This window comes from Triturus cristatus, chromosome 7 (genome assembly GCF_964204655.1).
Source record: "Triturus cristatus chromosome 7, aTriCri1.1, whole genome shotgun sequence".
NCBI lineage: Eukaryota > Metazoa > Chordata > Amphibia > Caudata > Salamandridae > Triturus > Triturus cristatus.
Window position 1 is genome coordinate 1254976624 of NC_140590.1, and position 20480 is coordinate 1254997103.

The window sequence follows — 20480 nt, forward strand, 5'->3', positions numbered from 1 at the left end:
ACACAGACTGAGTATGGGGAAAAGGGGCCTGAGGTTGGAAAATGAATCGAATCCAAATCAAAAATGTTTTCTTAAATCAGTTCCTTTTTATTTGAAATTATTTTCATTTCAGTTTTCCTTCTTGTACATTGTTAATTCATTCATATATTCATGAGTCTCCAATGCATTTCAAGAGTTACTCGCTCTTCATCAGGGAGCAATTCTACAATAAAGACATTATGCACTGTTTATGTCACTTTGTACTTGCATACGACGTGTGTGTACCCAACACGTCGTATTCACTGCGTGCACACTAAGCACAGTAAAGAATGGGCACAAGAGTTTATAAACACGAGGGCATTTTTTCACTCACTAAAGGTATACAATGCACAGTTTGATTGAATGCAAGTACAAAGTGACATAAACAGTGCATAATGTCTTTATTGTAGAATTGCTCCCTGGTGAACAGCGAGTAACGCTCGAAATGCATTGGAGACTCATGAATAAATGAATGAATTAACAATGTACAATAAGGAAAACTGAAATGAAAATAATTTCTAATAAAAAAAGAACTGATTTAAGAAAACATTTTTGATTTGAATTCGATGAATTTTCCAACCGCAACGGAGGCACAAAGAGAGTGCCCAAAGGGGAATGCAAACAAACTTAGTTGGAAGCACAGATATTACAGTGAAACATTGACGTACCTCAGGACGGTAACGTCACCCCAGGAGCACCTCAGACAAGAGTAAACTCACTCAAAGATCCAATTACCACAGGTCGTGCGCACAGCTATTACATTCATTGAAAAGAAGAGGACGGCATAGCAAGCAGGACCTGAGATTTCGCTCCACCCCGACTGTCATGAAAATGGCATAAAGCGGAGTCAGCTTGAAAGCCAAACAGATGCTGACCATTGAACAGACATAGCCATGGCTCGTCGGACAGAATCTGTGCTATCCATACCACCGCGAATCAGCAATTTAGCCGCCTGATGGTCATCATGCAATAGCTGAGTAACAGTGTTCCGGGTGTCATCAGGGACGGAGGGGAAATGGTGCAATACCGAATACCACAGCACATCAGAAAAACGGCCTAGAACAAATGCGGCATTAAGACACCGCAAAGCGGAACTGGTGGCAGAAAAGATATATTGACCAAGAGCATCTAGACTTTTTGACTCCCTGTCTGGAGGGACGTCAGGCAGGGCGCCGATGTCATGAGAGGCTGTAGCAGCCTGACCCACAAAGTGGAGCTGTCGGAAGAGGCAGAGCGGATCTCGAGGGGCAAGATGGTGCCTATGAGATATAGAGCGGTTCATGGAAGCCCTTGAAATGGATTTAGTCCAAGAGTCCAAAAGAATATCAAAGAGGGCTTCACTAAGGGGAAGCACAGGTTCAGCCCCCAGCTTGCCCTGATGAAGCACCCCAAGTAGGGGATCAATGGCCACCTCGACAGAAGGAAGCTGCAGCTCAAGAACCACAGCAACTCTCCGCAAAAGTTCAGCAAAAGCTGAGCTAGCCTCAGTAGCGAGTCTAAGAGGAGAAAACAAACCTGAGGATAGTGAAGGGTCGAGGCCACTAGCCTCACCAAGGTCAGACACCCAATGAAACTGGAGGAGGCTGAATAGTGTCACTCGTGTCATCAAAGACATATCAAAAGACTTGTTTACCAAGTGGAAAATAGTAAGGGGCTGCCCTAAAGGCGGAGGAAAGTAGCAAAAAACAGAAGTGCTCTGCCGACGTCGCCCAGCATCAAAGAGGTGATTCTCGGCGTCGGGTAGGAGAGGCATAGTAGCGACGATCGGCACCTTTGACGGATCCAACACTGACGTCACAGGTGGGAAACCAGAAGGGCTGTGCACCAGAGCCGAGATGGATTCGATGACTGATTCAGAGGGCCTCTCTGACACCGAGGGAGGCCCCGCTGGCTTAAGAGTCAGTCAAAGCTTATCCGGCCTCCTTGGGGCCAAAACGCGTTTAGAGGGAGGCGGAGAACTGAAAATAGCAAGAAGGGAGCAATATATTTTCTCATTTGATCCAGAGTCGCCTCTGCACCTGGGAAAATTGTAAGGCGAGGGGCAGATTCTCGCTCCGACTCCATAACCAGAGGAATAAGAGGCATTGCAGAGATACCGCACATATGTGGTAAAGTCGGAAAAGACTGCGACTCTGACCGCTTATGGCGTGACTTACCAGTCGACAGAAAAGACTATGAACTTCGGGAGCTGGCACTCAAGGGGTCCTGGGAGGGAGATGAGGACTGAAACCGGCGAGGGACCTTCGACCACCGGCCGCTAACAGTCAGCGGCGTTCCTGCAACGCTGACAGAAGCTGTTAGCATGAGCCGCACCCTTTGGAGTCACGGTGCTCGCCCATACACCAGAATGAGGGTGCGGGGGTCGACATCGTAGTCCACAGGAACCCAAAAACATCCAGAAAAAAAGAGCAGTGTAGTCAGCAAACATCGAGATAGGCCAAAAATGGCCAGAGGTATCTGCGTCGAAGTGCAGAAAGGAAGAAACTGACTTCCGCTTTTCAGACGTGGGCTTATATGGACTGTTGACATCACATCCGGCAGATGACTTCGTCACGGAGTCTCCACCACCAACGCGCAGAGGTACTACTGTAGAAAAGTTTCCGGGTCCAGTCTGGCGCCTGGAATTAACAGGTAAGGAATTTGTGGCTAGCCGTCTCTTTCAGATTAGCTTGAGTACACTCTTCGCCACTCCTGCAAAGGCTCAACTTTTTTTTAATGTCCTATTTTCTCCCGTTTCCATGATACAGCTTAATAGGATTCTGAACCAAAAGCTTCCTCAAGTAGGTGTAACAACATGTTACTTGATAACATCAGATAATCTTACCAAATCTTCACCTTCTGTAAGATTTTGTGTGGACAGTATTCATATCGGGGTACCCATAAGGTCTATTTCCTTTGCTTTTCTCTCCCTTTTGCCTCTAGGTATGTAGAGGTACCTCTGCACATAAAACTAATATGGACTTTCAAACTTCCCTCCCAGTCCATCCAGTTAGCCCCGGGACACGGGGAGTCTAACTGCTTGCAGTTAAGGTTCTAAATGTATCATTGAAATTAGTGTTTATTAATCAATCAATATAAAACTGAAGTGGCACATGGGAATAACTGAAAGGAGATGCAATCAAGGCCATAGTTGGCTCAAAAGTTACAAACTGCCTTGTGCAAATCAAGAGAATCATTTGAGACACCTGCATCTGTGTAAAACGGATACCTTAAAAGCAGAAGCAATTAACTTCACATATGCCCAGTAGAGAAGAACTACTATGAATGCTGCAGGCTTATCAACCAAGACACCTTTGTGCTAATTACCTTTAATTTTCCCATTTAAAATTGATTCAATCATTTTGAATTTTTTCATATAGCTGGCATTTTAGGTATTTGCAACATAATGGACCAAATTAATGTTTTAGAACCTTTTCTAACAACTAGAGCTTTAAAAAGGTGCTATCATACCCAGAGAGCTTTCAGGCAATAGGCAGAGAGACAAGGTGGTTGCAGAGTTTGGGGGAAGGAGCTGTGCTGGACAATTAAAAGCTACGTACCTTTAATAATTGCATAATACCACTCATATCCATATACCATTGAAAATACCTGTAATATATTTGGTATCCTTTCAGATTGAAAAAAACTAACCTGACCCCAAGCAAGACACTGTTACAGTGAAACGATAAAAAAAAAGCCGAATTCTCGGTAATGGGTATTCGCTCTGAATCCATAAACCATAAAACATCTCCAAACACATGTAGGTTACCCAGAACCCTTTCAATAATACTGGTTATCCAGGAAATATTAAAGGAAACAACGCTTATAAGAAACAATACTTTTTGGGGGTGTAATTACATGCAATTCATCCAAAAGTGTTTCAGATTTAATTTGGCCAAAACAGCACTGTTTTAAACCTTTAAAAAAATTATATCTATCCTGCTTATTGTCCAGATTACCAGCCAGCAGAGACCAGGTTTCCCTGGCAGATGAGAGGCAGAGCATGTGGCTGTGCCAACTCCTGATCCCTGAAGGAAGAAAATTAGGTTGGGATAGGCAGTGTTGGGAGTATGGAAGGTGCCTGCATGGTGCAGATAAGCTGCTCAAGTCAGTGGACTCGCCCAACAGCCCAAGTGTTTATAGAGGAATAATGTAGGTGAATGGGTTTAAGTGGCTGCAACGCTGGGATTGCGGTGACGCTCACCCTCAAAGTGCTCACAGTCTCTGGCTGGGATCAAAGGGCTGTGGATTTTATTGGGGGCACCGCCAAGGTCCTGGACTATGGAACTGCATTTTTCTCAGCATGGGTCCTGCCGCCGAGGCCTGCCATGGCTAGGGCATAGAAGCACTGGAGTTTCCACAGAGGTGGCATTGAGGTGATCTTGCTCTCTCTTGGTCTTACTGGGGCTGAGTGAATGTTTGTGCACAGGAGCATCCACTGGCCCAGTGCTAGTGAACATTTGCAGTTTTTCAGGACTAGGACTAGGAGGAGCTGCTAACTGGGCAGGCTGCCCCCCCCCCCACCACCTCCCCATGTACTGATTGCTCTGAGGCTGCTGATGTAGTCGAAGGAGCTCTACAGTTCTTTGCTTAACTGGCATCCTGGGTCAACTTCTTGATGAAGGGCATTCTTGCAGATGGTGGTGCACACCTCTGACTCCCACTGCGCTTCAATGGTTAAGCCTAAACAATCCAAGCCAACCCGGCAACAATGTATGCCTGCATTACTATCAAGCACAGAGCATAGCTTAGCGACTGGTCCTTTGGTGGCGATGTCTCTGAGTGGTGCTTTTGGAAGCAGTTCGAGACATCCTGGACAGTGTGTGTAATTCAAGGGACCTGAGAGGTACAAACACATTAATTAGCCCTGGACTGGGGCTTTGCAGGCTCCCCAATAAAAGTTATGAGAGAGTAAAAGATACATCGCTCTTGGCCAAATTGGGATCAGATGTTTTGGATATTTATAAACAAGAATTTGACCTGTGGGATCTTGAATGCTGGGCAGAAGATGCAAAGTGGGTGCAGTCGGGCAAGATTGCTGCCTTGAGTCCAACTTCTTGCTATTTTCTCCACTTAAGAGGATGAGATGATGGGATATTGGTTCTTACTATTGTTGTTGGTCCAACTAAAGTTCTGGTCTTGCCCCAGGGGTAGGGGGTGTCCTTGATTACCCATAAGGCAGCATCCATAAACGCCAAGTTATGGATGCAACAGTGGTTATGCATACTACAGGGTGCCTGAGTGTACAGGTATTTGCCTTGCCTTCTATTCTTGTCTATGACATCTGCAAGTAGTTATAACTTCATGCCACGGAATGACAGGAGCATGGATAGCGGAGCCAAAAATCAAAATGTACAGATATCTGAGGAGTAAAGTTGTAGAATCTGCCCTTCTTCAAGAAACCCATTAGAAAACAGCGGAGTGTGCAAAATTTTTAAAATGCAGCACAGGACATTTTTCTTATAACATCATATGCTTCGTACGTCAAGGGCACTATAATTTGGATTAAACAAGGTATTCTGTTGGAGGTGAACACTGCACAAACCGGCAATCGTAGAGACGTGTTGAAAGAAGCATGACTGAGCATATAAGCACACAATGCTGTTAGTTTGTATTACTCGAATGCCTGCCTAACAATTTGACAGTTGTTACACAATCTAATAATGCCGGGTTGAAAGACTTGTTGTGTGCTAGATATACGACAGGTTAGATCATTTAACCCTTTTATGGAGGTAGTTATACAAAAGACAGGCGGTTTAAATGCTGAGCAGATCACTGGAGCCTTACAGCAGTACCCATCCACTAGGTATAGTTGTAGAAACATTTTTCATTAAGATCGCTGTGGCGACTTTCCCCGCAGCGGAGAGGGCAAAAATCTAGTAATCGTTAGATAGCAAGTGATTTAGCAAGATACAATCCACCAAGCTATGGTTTAATAGAAGCCATACCTGTAGGGACAGCATCACAGTTCACAAATAAATGCATATTCTGCCCGAGATGAACATGCTGCTTACCTTCAGTAACGCTCTTTCTGGTGGAGCCCCCACCTTTTGAATCCTTCCAGTCACTAGACTGTATCCGGAAAACTTTCTACAATAGGTTGTGTTCTGACAAGTGGCGCCTCAGACTCCATCCCACTTCCGAAACAAACGTCATGAAATTGTATATAAGCATCACCGCAGCACCCTGATGCACAAGTTACTTACCTTCGGGAACGATATATATCTGTAAGAAACATTAGTTAGTTATAGATTCCTTACCTTAGAATTAGCCCCAGGCGTCAGACTGGATCCGGAAAGCTTTTTCGTCAGCAGTACCTCTGCATGTCGGAAGGTGATGTCGGTCGGCTCCGCGTCCGTCGCTGGGATGATGTTGGGGCAGCTACTGAGACGCCGCCCTCGCGTGCTGATGTCAGTTCATTACACAACTTTCCGGACCAGAAATGCAGAGCCATGCAAGACACTGACCAATGGTGCACAAAACTAGGGCCCTGAAAGGATGTCCTTAACCCTAGAAATCAGTTTGCAGAACAGGGAGGATGGGTGGGCCGGTAAAGAATCTATAACTAACTAATGTTTCTTACAGCTATAACGTTACCGAAGGTAAGTAACTTGTGCATCTGAAATAAACACGTTAGTTATAGATTCCTTACCTTAGAATAGATACATCAGCAATACCAACCCCGGTGGTGGGTCTGTGAACCAAGATCACACCAGAAAGTCCTGGAGAACAGAACGGCCAAAGAAACCATCTCTCCGGACTTGGCTTTCCAGACAGTAGTGTTTGGTGAACGTGTGCAGCGATGCCCACGTGGCTGCCTGACAGATGTCATTTAGAGGCACTCCCCTTCCAAAGACAGTAGTGGCTGCCGTCGCCCTGGTGGAATGGGCACGTAGTCCGACTGGAGGCTCCTTTTTAGCCAAAGAGTAACATACCTTAATACACAGCATGACACATTGAGAAATGGTGCGTTTGTGTACGGCCCAACCCTTCTTTGCACCCACGTAGCCAACAAAAAGTTGATCATCCTCCTGGAACTGCTTTGTACAATCCAGATAGAAGGAGAGTGCACGTTTTTGGTCCAGACGGTGGAGCCTCTCTTCTTCCTTTGAAGGATGCGGAAAGAAGGTGGGCAAAGTAATTTTCTGCCCGATGTGGAAGGCAGTGACCAGCTTAGGAAGAAAGGACGGAGGGATCCGGAGAACCACCTTGTCCAGATGAACAGACAAGAAAGGAGGTTTTGAGGAAAGAGCCTGGAGCTCACTCACCCTTCTAGCAGAAGTGATGGCTACCAGGAAAGCAGTCTTAAGGGTTAAGAGATGTAAAGGACAGTTATGAAGCGGCTCAAAGGGAGCACACATTAAGTAAGTTAGCACAAGATTCAAGTCCCACTGAGGCATAACGAAAGGAATTGGAGGAAAGAGATGCATTAAGCCTTTCAAGAAACGGTTAACTACTGGGGACTTGAGAAGAGAAGGCTGATCTGGCAGCTGAAGAAAAGCAGAGATGGCTGAAAGGTAGCCCTTGATAGTGCCCAGAGCAGAGCCCTGCTGGGCTAAAGAGAGACGAAACAAGAGTACTTCATAGAGAGGGGCATAAAGGGGATCCACATTCTTTGCTGTGCACCTTGCCACAAATTTGTTCCACCTGCAGGCGTATACAACTGCCGCCGCTCAATCTCTATGCAAGGAGGTGAAGACTGGACAGATTTGTGTGGAGGACCATCTCCTGCTGGTGCGACAGAAGATCCTCCTGAAGAGGCAGTCTGATCGGAGGATTGATGGCCATGTTGAGCAGCTTGGGATACCATACTCTTCATGCCCAATCCGGAGCCACAAGAACGATTTGGGCCAAGTCGCGCCTGATCTTCTTCAGCACTCTGTGCAGAAGTGGTATAGGGAGAAACGAGTATAACAGACCACAACTCGCGACGAAAAGCGTCAGTGAGCGAGTGCCGCCTTGGAAATTCCAACGCGCAGAATTGCCGACATTGCCCGTTCTCTTCGGTGGCGAATAGATCTAACCAAGGCTCTCCCCACTGTTGAGAGACCTTGCACCACCTCAGAGTGAAAACGCCAGAGGCCTCTGATCTCCGCCTCACCCATGTGGCCGCCCCATCCCAGAAGGGAGGCATCCGTCACCACAGTGTGGTCTGGTTAGGGAAGGGAGAGGGATCTGCCACTGACCCAATCCTGGTTCGTGAGCCACCACTGCAGTTGTTGAGCAGTGCCCTCCGAGATCTGGACGTAACTGGAGAGATTCCCCTAATGCTGCACCCACTGGAACTTCAGGTCCCATTGCAGACCCGCATAATATGCCACCCGGCATGATTGATCAGTAGGATGCTGGAGGCCATGAGGCCCAGCAGCCTCAGGGTCATTCTGACCGAAACCCGGGACAAGGGCTGAAAGATCGGAATCATAGCCCAAATGTCCTGGACTCGCTGGTCAGGAGGATAGACCCGAAACTGCGCCGTGTCCAGACCGCTCCGATTAAGAGGAGCTTCTGAGAGGGAATCAGGTGTGACTTCGGCACATTGATGGAGAACCTCAGCCAATGCAGGAGGTCGGACGTAGTCTGGAGGTGGGAGACGACTGCCTGGGGCGAGCCCGCCTTTAACAGCCAGTTGTCGAGATAGGGGAAGACTGAAACCCCTGATCTGCGCAGATGAGCTATGACCACGTGATCACTTTCGTGAACAGCCGAGGGGCGCTGGTAAGGCCAAAGGGGAGCACGGTAAACAGAAAGTAACCGTGGCCTACTGTGAACCGCAGGTAACGCCGGTGGGCCGGCAGGACGGGGATGTGAAAAGAAGCGTCCTGCAAGTCCAACGCTACCATCCAGTCTTGTAAGTTGAGGGCAGACAAGACCTGAGCAAGCGTCAACATCTTGAACTTCTCCTTACGGAGGAAGCGATTGACATACCAGAGGTCCAAGATAGAACGCTCCTTTGGAACCAGAAAGTAGAAGGAGAAGCAACGACGACATACTTCTTGGACAGGAAGGCGCTCGATGGCTCCCTTGGACAAGGGAGCCATAACTTCCTGCTGGAGAAGGGCCAGATGATCCTCCGACATGCGGTGGTAATGAGGTGGCATGGCTGGAGGGGTAGTCTCGAAGGGGAGGGAGTAGCCTCTTCAGACTATCTGCAAAACCCACATGTCCGAAGTGATGGTGCGTCAGTGGGGGAGGTGATGGCGAATCCTGCTGCCCACTGGCGGTTGATGGGCCTGAAAGGTTGGACTGGGAGGGTTTGGAGGCTGCTGCAGAGGGGGGATTGGTGGACTGGCCCGCCAGCTGGCCCCCTGAACCACGACGATGGTTCCCACATCCCCGGCCGCGGGAAGGTTGGGTAACTTGCTGCGGTCTGTGGCCCTGGGTGGGACGTAGCGGGGCACCCCTTCCGTAGCCACGAAAGGGGTGAAAAGCAGACTGCGACGGACGGGAGGAGAGGCCCAAGGACTTGGCCGTAGCCCGTGAGTTTTTGAAGCGATCTAGGGCGTTGTCTGCTTTGTCGCAAAAAAGTGACGGCCATCAAAGGGCATGTCCATCAAGGTGTTATGGACATCCCCCGAAAAGCCAGTGGACCTCATCCAGGTGTAGCGAAGGAGCGCTACCGACGTTGAAATGGTCCTGCCCAGCGAGTCAGCGGTGTCCAGCCCACAACGGATCATAAACTTAGCTGCATCTCTCCCGGCGGCGACAGCCTAGGAGAGCACTGCCCAGGTCTCCTCCGGACACTGAGGCAGCACTTGCTCCACTATATCCCACACTGAGTGCGAATAACGGCCCAAGAGACACGTGGTGTTCACGGACCACAGTCCTAAGCTGGCGGAAGAGAAAAGTTTCTTCCCAAGATGGTCCAGTCTCTTGGATTCCCTTTCCGGTGGAGCACTAAGGAAGGCGCTTTTGGAGGTGGAGACTTGGACCACCAAGCTCTCCGGGGTCGGGTGTTGGGAGAGGAAAGTGGGGTCGCCCGGAGCCGGGCGGTGGCGTCGGGCGATCATCCTGTCCACGGGTGCCCCCGTGTTGGGCCTGAACCACGTGCCCAAAAGGACGTGGGTGAGGGCCTCATTAAACGGCAGCAGGGGCTGCCGGTTGAGGCACCTCAGTCAGGAGGTTAGTCCTGATCGCCACCATAAGAAGCTCGAGGTTGAGAGTTTCGGCCGCCCTACACAACACCACAGCGTATGACACTCCCTCCTCCGTAGCCACGGTAGGAGGACACAACATGCCAAGGTCGGGTGAAGTGTCAAGACCACCGGCATCCCCCAGTTCCTCTCTCCAGTCCTGCTCAGGCTGGTCAGTTAAAGGGTCACCTGACCCCTCCCAGTCATCCTAATCTTCCTATGGGTGCCACTGTGCTTGGAAAGGGGTCCCAGGAGAGAACAGGGGCATGAAAACCCCAGTACGCGCCGTATCCACGTCGGGAAGGAGGCTGGGGTCCAACCCGGCCGGGGGGACGACTGGCACGGAAATGATGCCGTTGGAAGCGGCGCCGGAGGAGGTGTAATAAGGTCAACCAGCACTGATCCAGATCCAGGCCTGGATCCAAGGGGGGCCTGCAGCGCTGAGGCCAGAGTCGCCAGCAGCGAAGACCTAGGCCCCCCAACGGAGTCCGCGGGGCCCGAAGGCACGCCGGCCGGGTCAGTCCGCCCAAAGATGGCATGCATTGCCTCATAGAACGTACAAAGCTGGGCGCGGGTCGCTCCAGGTCCCTGAAAGGGAGGGAAGCTCGGAGTCGACACTTCAGGCTCTGCGCGCGGAGCCGTGGGAGAGGCACCACCCACGCGCTTCGTCGAGTCGGCCGACTGACGAGGAGAAGGCGAAGATCGACGATGCTTCTTCGACTTCTTCTTATGCTTCGACTTACCCGACTCCGAGTGCAAAGACTTGGATGACTTTGAGCCGGAATGATGGTGGCTGCACGACCAGTCCCTCGACCTCCTTCTCGATCGGGACCTCGAGCGGCACAGAGCCGACTGCCGTCATTCAAGCAGCTTTCGGGACCGCACCCGCAAAGCCTTCGGCGTCAACAACTAACTGTTGGAGCACGACTTGGGGTCGTGGTTGCGCTCCAGGCAAAAGATGCACACGTGGTGCGGATCCGTCACCGACATCAGTCAGTTACAGGAACCATAGGCCTTAAAACCGGGCATCCCTCGTGCACCTGTTCGGAGTTGGACACTTGAAACAAGAGGTCTACAAAAGTTGAGAAAAACGTAGTCGAAAAATGACAGGTACCGCTCTTCCAGGATCTGCGCTGGCTGGCATGGAAAAAGAAAGAACTGATGCCAGCGCGCAAGTGCAGCATCTAAGTAGCTGCCGCAACGTAATCCCCACGACCACGATGCCGACGACGAACACAGAGCAGGCCGACGTCACCTTCCGACACACAGAGGTACTACTGACAAAAAAACTTTCCGGATCCAGTCTGACGTCTGGGGATAATTCTAAGGTAAGGAATCTATAACTAAAGTGCTTCTTTCAGATGTTAGTGTATTAACCAAAGACTTCTTCACCATCAAAAGCTAAACAACTGACAAAACTGGGATACTGACAGAGTGTAATCTCTAGCTTGGAACCTATAACCTACCCAAAGTCTACTGGACAAAAAAATGAGGTGGGTGAGTGGTGGGGAATCTGCAGTTAGAATATACCCTAAAAGGATAGGGTTACTTACCCAGTAAGCATCTATTCTTGGCATGTAGAGCTGTGGATTCACATGCTTTGCATACTCCTGCCATCTAGTGTTGGGTCCGGATGTTTGCAAATTGTTTTTGTTTGAAGAAGTCTTTCCAGTCACGAGGTAGGTGACTCCTCCTTTCGGTGATTATGCGCATGGGTATCGACTCCATTGTTCGATTGTTTTCCCGCAGAGGGTGAGAATGGAGTTAGTAAAGGTAGAATAGAGATGTCCATGCGTATATATGTAAAGGAAGAAAACTGCAACAGCTATAGGAACCCGGGGAAGTGGGTGGGCGCATGTGAATCTACAGCTCTACATGCGAAGAACAGATGCTTACTGGGTAAGTAACATCCGTTCTAGGCAGCTATAGATCACATGCTTTGCATAGACTATACAGCAGTAACTTCCAAAGTGGTGGCTTACATGTAGCTGTTGCAGTTGTATGAAAAAGTGTTTTAAACACTGCCTGGCCTACATTAGCTTCTTGCCTCGCTAACACATCTACACATTAGTGTTTGGTGAATGTGTGCATTGTAGCCCATGTTGCTGCCTTACAGAAGTCAGATAGGGGAATATTCCCTAAGAAAGCCTTAGTAACCCCTATTTAGCTGGTGGAATACGCTTCAGGGGGTATTGTCAAGGTTCTTTTCGCTTTCAATCAACATGTTTGGATGCATTTCACGATACATCTTGCAATGCCTGATTTAGAAATGGGATTGCCTTTGTGTGGTTGCAAAAAAGCAACAAAGAGCTGTTTTGTCTTACGAAAATATTTTGTTCTTTCCACATAATATAGTAGAGATCTTCTAACATTCTAGTGTGTGTAGAGCTTGTTCTGCAACGGAATCAGGTTGAGGAAAGGAACGGGGGGAGGGGGGGGGGGGGGTAACTCAACAGATTGATATGAAAAGCAGAAACCACCTTACAAAGAAATTTGGGATTGGTTTGAAGAACCACTTTGTATTCGTGAAGTTGAAAGAAAGGCTCTTGTATAGTTAGTGTCTGGAGTTTACCAACTCTCCTTAAGGAAGTGATTGCAAGAAGAAAAGCAACCTTCCGTGAGAGAAATTGTACTTGACACTTGTGCACTGGTTCAAAAGGTGGACCCATTAGCCTCGTAAGGACTATGTTCAATTTCCATAATGGTGCAGGTGGAACTCTTGGTGGTATTACTCTTTTTAGTCCTTCCATAAATGCTTTAATCACTGGTACTCAGAATAGAGATAAGTGTTGTCTGTTTTGTAAGTATGCTGCTACTGCTGCTAAATGCAATCGAATCGATGTGTAGGCTAATCCAGATTGCTGTAAGTGTAAGAGATAACAGATGTTTTGCACTGAAGCATCAAGGGTATTGATATTGTTATTGTTACTGTATATAACAAACCGTTTCCACTTTTCTGTATAACATGCCCTAGTAGTAGGTTTTCTAGCCTCCTTCAGGATATTCATACAGTCTTGTGGTAACTGTAAATAACCAAACTCTATGACTTCAGGAGTCAAATCACTAGGTTGAGATGGATGCTTGATTTCTCCATGGCTCTGAGTGAGGAGACTGAAGTTGAGATGCAGCTTTTGGTGTGGAACTACTGAGAGCTCTAGCAGAGTGGTGAACCAAGGTTGATGTGCCCATGTGGGAGCTATGAGAATGAATTTGAAGGATGATTGTCTGGGCTTCAGAACGGCCAGCGGAATGAGTGGGAGAGGCGGAAAAGCATAGGCAAATATCCCTGAACAGCTCATCCATAACACATTGACTTTGGAGAGCGGGCGTGGGAACCTGGAGGCGAAGCTTGGGCATTTTGAGCTGTGGCCAACAGGTCGATGTGGGAAAATTCCCATTCCTGAGAGTAGGGAAGAAGAATTTGGGGATGAAGTGCCCACTCGTGGATTTGCTGTCTCTGTCTGCTGAGAAGGTCTGAAATTTGATGGTTTACTCCAGGAAGATGTCCTGCTAAATGTTGTGATGTATTGCCCATTTCCAAATCACTTGTACTAGGCGTGAAAGTTGGAGAGAGTGTGTCCCCCCGTGTTTTTGCATATAGTACATAGCTGTCATGTTGTCTGTGCGGACTAAGGCAGTTTTGCCTATTAGGTGAGTTTGAAAGGCTTTGAGCGCTAGAAACACTGCTAGTAGCTCTAGGTGATTTATATGGAGGCTCTTGTACTTTAGAGTCCATAATCCATGGATTGTGTAACTTTGTAGGTGAGTGCCCCAACCAGTGAGCGATGCTTCTGCTGTTAGCACGGTCTGTGGAACAGGGTTGAGAAAGGGTCATCCTTTGGATACATTTTTTGGGTTCCACCACTGCAGAGAGCGTTGAGTGCGGCCACCAACACTAGATCGGTCAACTGACACTGCGACTGGTCCCACTGACTTGCTAAGCATTCTTGAAGGGGACACATGTGAATTCTTGCATGGGAAACAATTATAATGCAAGACACCATCAGCCCTAGCAGTTGCATGAATACTTTTGCTGACAATGATTGGTTGGGCTGAAATTGAGTGAGAAGGGACAGAATATTGTGAATCCTGGCTCTATTGGGAGAGGCTAGAGCTTTGTAAGCCTCTTTCATGGCTCCCAAATAAGTTTGTGTGTTGGGAAGCTGTAGATGAGACTTCAACGCATTCACTGTAAACCCTAGGTGGTGAACTAAGTGAATAGTGGTTTGAGTGTGTTGGTGACACCTTTGGTAAGTGCTGGCTTTGATGAGCCAGTCGTCCAAGCATGGGAAGACATAGATGTGCTGTCTTCTCAGATGTGCTGAAAATACTGCCAGATATTTGGTAAATACCCTGGGAGCAGTGGTGACTCCAAATGGTAGTACCTTGAATTGGTAATGATGACCCGCTATAATGAATCTGAGGTATTTGCGATGAGTGGGATGAAATGGAACGTGGAAATATGCGTCTTTTAAGTCTAGAGTAGAGATAAAATCACCCTGTTGTAGAAGTAGCACCACTTGTTGAAGTGTCACCATGTGGAAATGCTCTGAAAGTATGTTGAGTTTTAGTTCCCTGAGGTCTAGAATAAGTCTCGAAGGAGCCGTCCTTTTTGGGCATGAGAAAGTACAGGGAGCACACACCTGTCCCTTGATGTTGTAACGGCACATGTTCTATGGCTCCTTTGGACAGGAGAGACTTGTCCTCTTGCTGAAGTAGATGTACATTTTCTGGTGACATTTTGTGAGAACGTGGTGGAATGTTTTGAGGATTGCTGGTAAGCTCCAGGCAATAACCATGTTAGATAATTCCTAACACCCATATGCCTGTGGTGATAGATTACCGAATAGGAAGGAATTGGAGAAGACGTCCCCCGACAGGTGTTAAATGATCGGGGGGAAGTGTAGGCGAGTCACTGCTTGTTGGGGGTGAAGTAATTACGTGGTGTTAATCCCCTGCCTCCATCTTTGTTGTTGCCTCTGTATCCTCCTCTAAAGAAGCCCTTTATAGATGAAGATTGACTGTAGGCTTTGTAGGAGGCGGCAGTATTGTCCGAGGACATGGTTTTCGACCCTCCACAGTAGAAGGAGCGACAAAAGGAGCCCCGATTAGAGGGAGACTGCAGAGCTCCCATAGACTTGGCTACTTCTGTGTCTTTTTTCATTTCTTCCAATGATTTATATACTTTGGGCCCGATGAGATGTTCCTTGTCAAAAGGAGTATTTAAAATAGACTGTTATACTTTGGTCTGAAACCAGAAATCCTCAACCATGCATGTCTCCTTAATAACACACTAGTGTTGATATCTCTAGCTGCTGTGTCTCCATCATATAAAGCGCATCTAATTGAGGAAGTGGATATAAGCTTCCCTCCCTGGACTAAATCCTGGGCTTTTGCTTTGTGCTCGTCTGGGAGGATGTTGTAGCAACTGCTCCATTTAGCCCCAGTGTGCCCTATCATATCTGGCTAGCAGGGCGTGGGCAATGTGCCAATGATATGCTGCTTGGGCAGCTACTCATTTACCAGAGGTGTCTAATAGTTTTGACTCTTTGTCTGGAGGGGGAGCATCCCATGTGGTCTGTGAATTGGCCCGTTTACGAGCATTAGAGATCACCAAGGAGTTTAGTGGCAACTGTCCTTTCATAAAGACTGGATATCTGAGGGAGCAGGCTTATATTTTTATCAATTCTGGGGGTGAGAATGCGAGCACACACTGGATCTTTAAAGATATCACCGGCATGTCTCATAATACCTTTAAGCATAGGAAGAGTGTGGCTAGCTCTTTGTGTGCTACTAAGCGTTTCAAATAAGAAATCTTCCTCTAGACTAGAGATTCCTTGTGTAACTGCACCCCATGATTTCTGCAGCTCTAGCAAGTAATTCTAGATATCCTACATTGTAGTCAGGAGGGGAAGGCTTTACAGAGTGAAGATCTGGGTTCTTATCAGTAGGTGAATACGTGTTATAATCCTTCCAGGGGTCTATTGGTAAAATATTGTCGTCCCCCCCGCCATCTCCATCATCAGGTGGTGGTGGTGGAGACTTAGTTGGTGTAATCAGTATATGCTGCCAAAGGTGGAGAGGTTGGTGGAGGGGAACGTGGTGGTGGTGGAGGAGGAGGAGGAGGAGGAGGAGGAGGTGGAGGGGTTAGTACCTACATTCTTCCTCTTCAAAGGAATATGGTAAAGGGTGTCCTCTGACTCAGGTTTGCGTTTCTGAGGTGATTTAGTAAGAACACGTCCAGTATCTGGATTTATACAAAGTTCCTTTTGTTTTGGGTTCGATTTGGGTGTTGGGGCGGCGAAAATCGGATCCTGCAGCTTCGGAGGAAAAGTTTTAGGTTTCGGCACAGAGGATTTCGGTGCTGTGGTAGAATGACTTTTCAGCGCGGAAAGTTTCGGTGAAGGAGGAGGATTTGTTTTCGTTGTCAATGATTTCAGCTCCGAAGCAGTTTTCGGCTTCAAGCCTCAAAGTTTCGGCTTGTGCCAGACTTGATCCCGAGCCGGAAGGCATAGTGAAGTGTTTCGGTGCCGAACTAGAGTGCGGGGCGTCAGAAACATCTGGTCAGTGCCGACCATCGCCCGAAGACGGGGTGGGGGTAGGACCAAAGCCTTTTGATTTGGCAGATTTGGAGTTTGGGTTAAAGGGGGTTTGATACTCACGGGACATTGACCTTGTGGCAAGTCTTCTATCCAACTCGGAGTCCGATTCTGGAATGGAGACAAGTAGTTCTTGTTCTTCCTCGGCCCCTTAGGCATCGAATTCGTGCTCGGGTCCTTCGCTGAAGATGTCCGGCTTGTATTCGACGTTTTGAGACTGAATTTCGTGACGTCGAGCCTGACAATCACGGTGTGTTTTCTTCGATCGGAACGATCTGTACGCGTAACAGTCCTGTGCATTGTGCTCCGGAGACAAGCACAAGTTGCATACTCCGTGTGATTCAGTGCACAGATACTTGGTGTGGCACCGAGGGCAGAATTTGAATGGAATCTGGCTTAGAACCGGAGCGCAGCAATACACTTCTGAACCTGATGGCGGAAGAAAACAATCCAGCAATAGAGTCGATGCCCATACGCACTATCACCGAAAGGAGGAGCCAGCTACCTCGTGACTGGAAAGACTTCTTCGAAGAAAAACAACTTGCAAACATCCATACCCAACACTAGATGGCAGGAGTATGCAAAGCATGTGATCAACAGTTCACATGCCTGAAACAATAGGTTTCTTCATTCCTGGGAGATGTTTAGGTCTCGAAACTCATAGAACTCAGGAGCCATGCGTGTAGATTAAGAGAGGCTGGCTCCAGGAGTAAGACCTGGCCCTGGTTCAATGTCAAGAGTGTTGGTGTTGTTGGTAGGCGAATGGGACTGGTCTCAGACATGAGTAGTTCTGTAAACCAATGCTGCCTGGGCCATTTGGGAGCAATGAAGATGAGCGACAGTGCTAGATTTTCATTTTGCTGAGAACCTCCGGAATTTGTGGGAAGGGAGAAAAGCATTAGCATGCATAAATCTCGGACCATTGCATCAAAAGGGCATTCTCCCCCAAAACCCTGGGAAAGGGATATTGACAGGCATAGAACAGGCATTTGGAGTTGCTGTTTGTTGCAAAGAGATCTAATGCTGGTTTCCCTCACATTTTGTCCAGTTGCAGTTGATCGAGCACTCACTCGTAGCAATTGTCTTGGGCTCTGCTAAGTGTCTGCAAAGGTTTTATGCACTCTGGACTCGTGCTCAGCTTTCAGGACTATCTTGTGGGTTGTGAGACAACTCCAAAGCTCTTGGGCTTCGTGAGACCGCGTCAGAGATTTGGTACCTCCTTGTTTGTTGATATAACACATGCTGGTCATATTGCCCGTACGGACCAGCAACGAGGATCCAGTGATTCGTGGGAGAAAAGCCTGCAGGGTAAGAAATATAGTTTCCAGCTCCAGGCCGTTGATGTACATTGATTTCTGAGATGCTGACCACTTTCCTTGGATCTGTAGGTCCTGTAAATGGCCGCCCCTTCCTTCTAATGAGGCGTCCGTGGTGAATATAAAATCGGGTACCACTGGCAGAAACATAAGGCCTTGAAAGCGAGCCTCTATCATCCTTGGGGTTATGAAATCCTTGAAGGATCCATCTGGAGGAGTGCCAGAGAAATTAGGTTGATTGCGGAAGAAATCCTTCCCAGAAGTGGCTTGAACATCCTCACTGAAACACTTTTTTCTTGAGATTTTTTGTGCTAGTCTATTCTCTTTCTTGGGAGAGGAAGGCCTTTTTGTGGATTGTATCCAGGTCGGCTTTCAGAAACTGCATCGCTTGACTGGGAGTTGTTGAAGATTTTCGGTGATTTACCATGAGGCCTAGCTTGCGAAAGAGTGACAGACAGGCTTTGGTAGCTCTGGCAATTTGTGTTGAAGTTGCAGCTTTTAGCAGCCAGTAGTATAGGTAGGGGAATACCTGATGACCTTGTTTCCTGAGAGCGGCTGCTACCGGAGCCAAGCTCTTGGTGAATATGTGAGGGGCTGACTTGAGGATGAATAGGAGCATTCGGAATTGGTAACGAATACAAGCTACTGTGAAGAGAAGATATTTGAGGGAAGGAATTAGTTTAGCTTCCTGAGGTCCAGGATTGTCACCAATCTCCTGTTTTCTTGCATAAGAGGGAAAAACGGGAGTAGAAACCATTTCCTTTTGAGCAACAAGAACCTTCTCTATTGCTCCTTTTTTAAGCATTGTGAGGGCCTCTTTTTTCAATAAAAACTGACAAGGGGGGTGCGTTTCCCTTGGCGGAGTGTTTGGTGGCCTTTCTATAAATTCCAGGTTATGGCCATAAGTAACTAGGTCTAATACACATCTGTCAGATGTAAGGTTTCTCCACTGATGCAGGTAGTTGGAGATGTTTGCACCTACAGGGTGTGATGAAGGTGGTGCAGCTGGTACTTTATTGATGTTACTGTTTGGGCCCATATCCCGGCTCTGGGGTGGTGGCTTTCTGCAAGGGCCTTGTTCCAGTATAACCCGCTGTGGTTGGTTGACAATATCCCTGTTGATAGGCAGGTTTAAATTGGGGCTGGTAGGTTTGGTATGATTGGGGACGATGGTAACCGCCACCCTTGTATGTCGAGAAACCTCATCCGTGTGCCCCACTAAAAAGGGAACTTCCTGTACTGGAGGGTGCTGAAAATTTGGCTGTGTCAGTATCAGTCTTGATGGCTATCTGACTGATATTTCTAACTGCAGTTTCCACACTTTTTGAATAGGTAACAGATCATTACCCTCCCAAAAGTGGTGGGTCTGGGGAGTGCAGGATAGAGCTGGTAAAATGGTCCTCTCTGGGAGGCAATGCAGTACCATCTAGTAAAAGCTTGCAGAGACGTTAAGTAAAAGCAAGGCAGATGTCCAACACTTGAACACCTCTAGACAGGGCTGTAGTCGCAGCTTTTGCCCTCGTTGATTGAGCTTGAAGGCCCTCAAAAGGATTCTTTTGGCAGGACAATCCGCCCCAATAAAGTCTATGCCCTTGATTGCTCACCTAGTGCTCCTTAATCAGTGTAGAAACTAAGGGCCTGCCTACGAACCAACAGGTGTAGTCTTTCCTTCTTAGAGGGATGTGGTGGATTGAAAAACGCGGGGAGTCAGGTAGTCTTTCTCTTTCCATGCAAAGGGAATATAACCTTCAGAAAAAAGGATGCTTGATTCCAAAGCACCAATCTATTAGGGAAATAGGTGGTGTATGAAAGCTGAACAGAGATGTCTGCAATTCACTTATGCAGTACGCAACTCATTTTCAGGATAAAAAGTCTGTATGAGTAAATGGGCACATGCTCTTATGAGATACCTCAAAAAGGTAAGGACCAAATTAATGTCTCATTGTAGCATAATTAATAAAGCAGAATGCACAAATAGGAAAATGGTCACAAAGGGTGACTTGAATAAAGAGAACGGATCATGCAAATGAAGAACGTGTTGATGAGTAAACCTTAAATGTGAAAACCACATAGCACTGCAGGGCTAGAGACAAAAAGAACAAATGAATATCAGACAGTTTGGCATGAAGAGGATCAACCTGTCTGTCCTCGCATCTGTCAGGAACTGGACAACCTATCATTGATCAAAGGCAGAAGGGGCTTGAAAGCCAAATGGATGGCACACAGCTCTAAGATTGATATAATGTCGGACTTCTGCTCCAACTCACCCCGATAACCCAACCCCCCAAGCCCCTAACTATGTTGGGTGAAAGGGTGCAGACAGTTGGAGCTAAGTACAGTCAGCCTACTAGGGTCTACAATTTCCCGTTTCAAAAAATGGTTTATATTATTCTTGTTTTTTAGCCAATTGTTTTTTCAGTTCTAATTTGCCTCACTGG

At 47.6% G+C, this 20480-nt stretch overlaps 1 protein-coding gene across 4 annotated transcripts in view; it reads right to left on the reverse strand.

Annotated features, from left to right (window-relative positions):
- The window catches only part of SETD1A (SET domain containing 1A, histone lysine methyltransferase), a 1055844-nt gene that overhangs the window by 267568 nt on the left and 767796 nt on the right, over positions 1-20480 (reverse strand). The window lies entirely within an intron of this gene.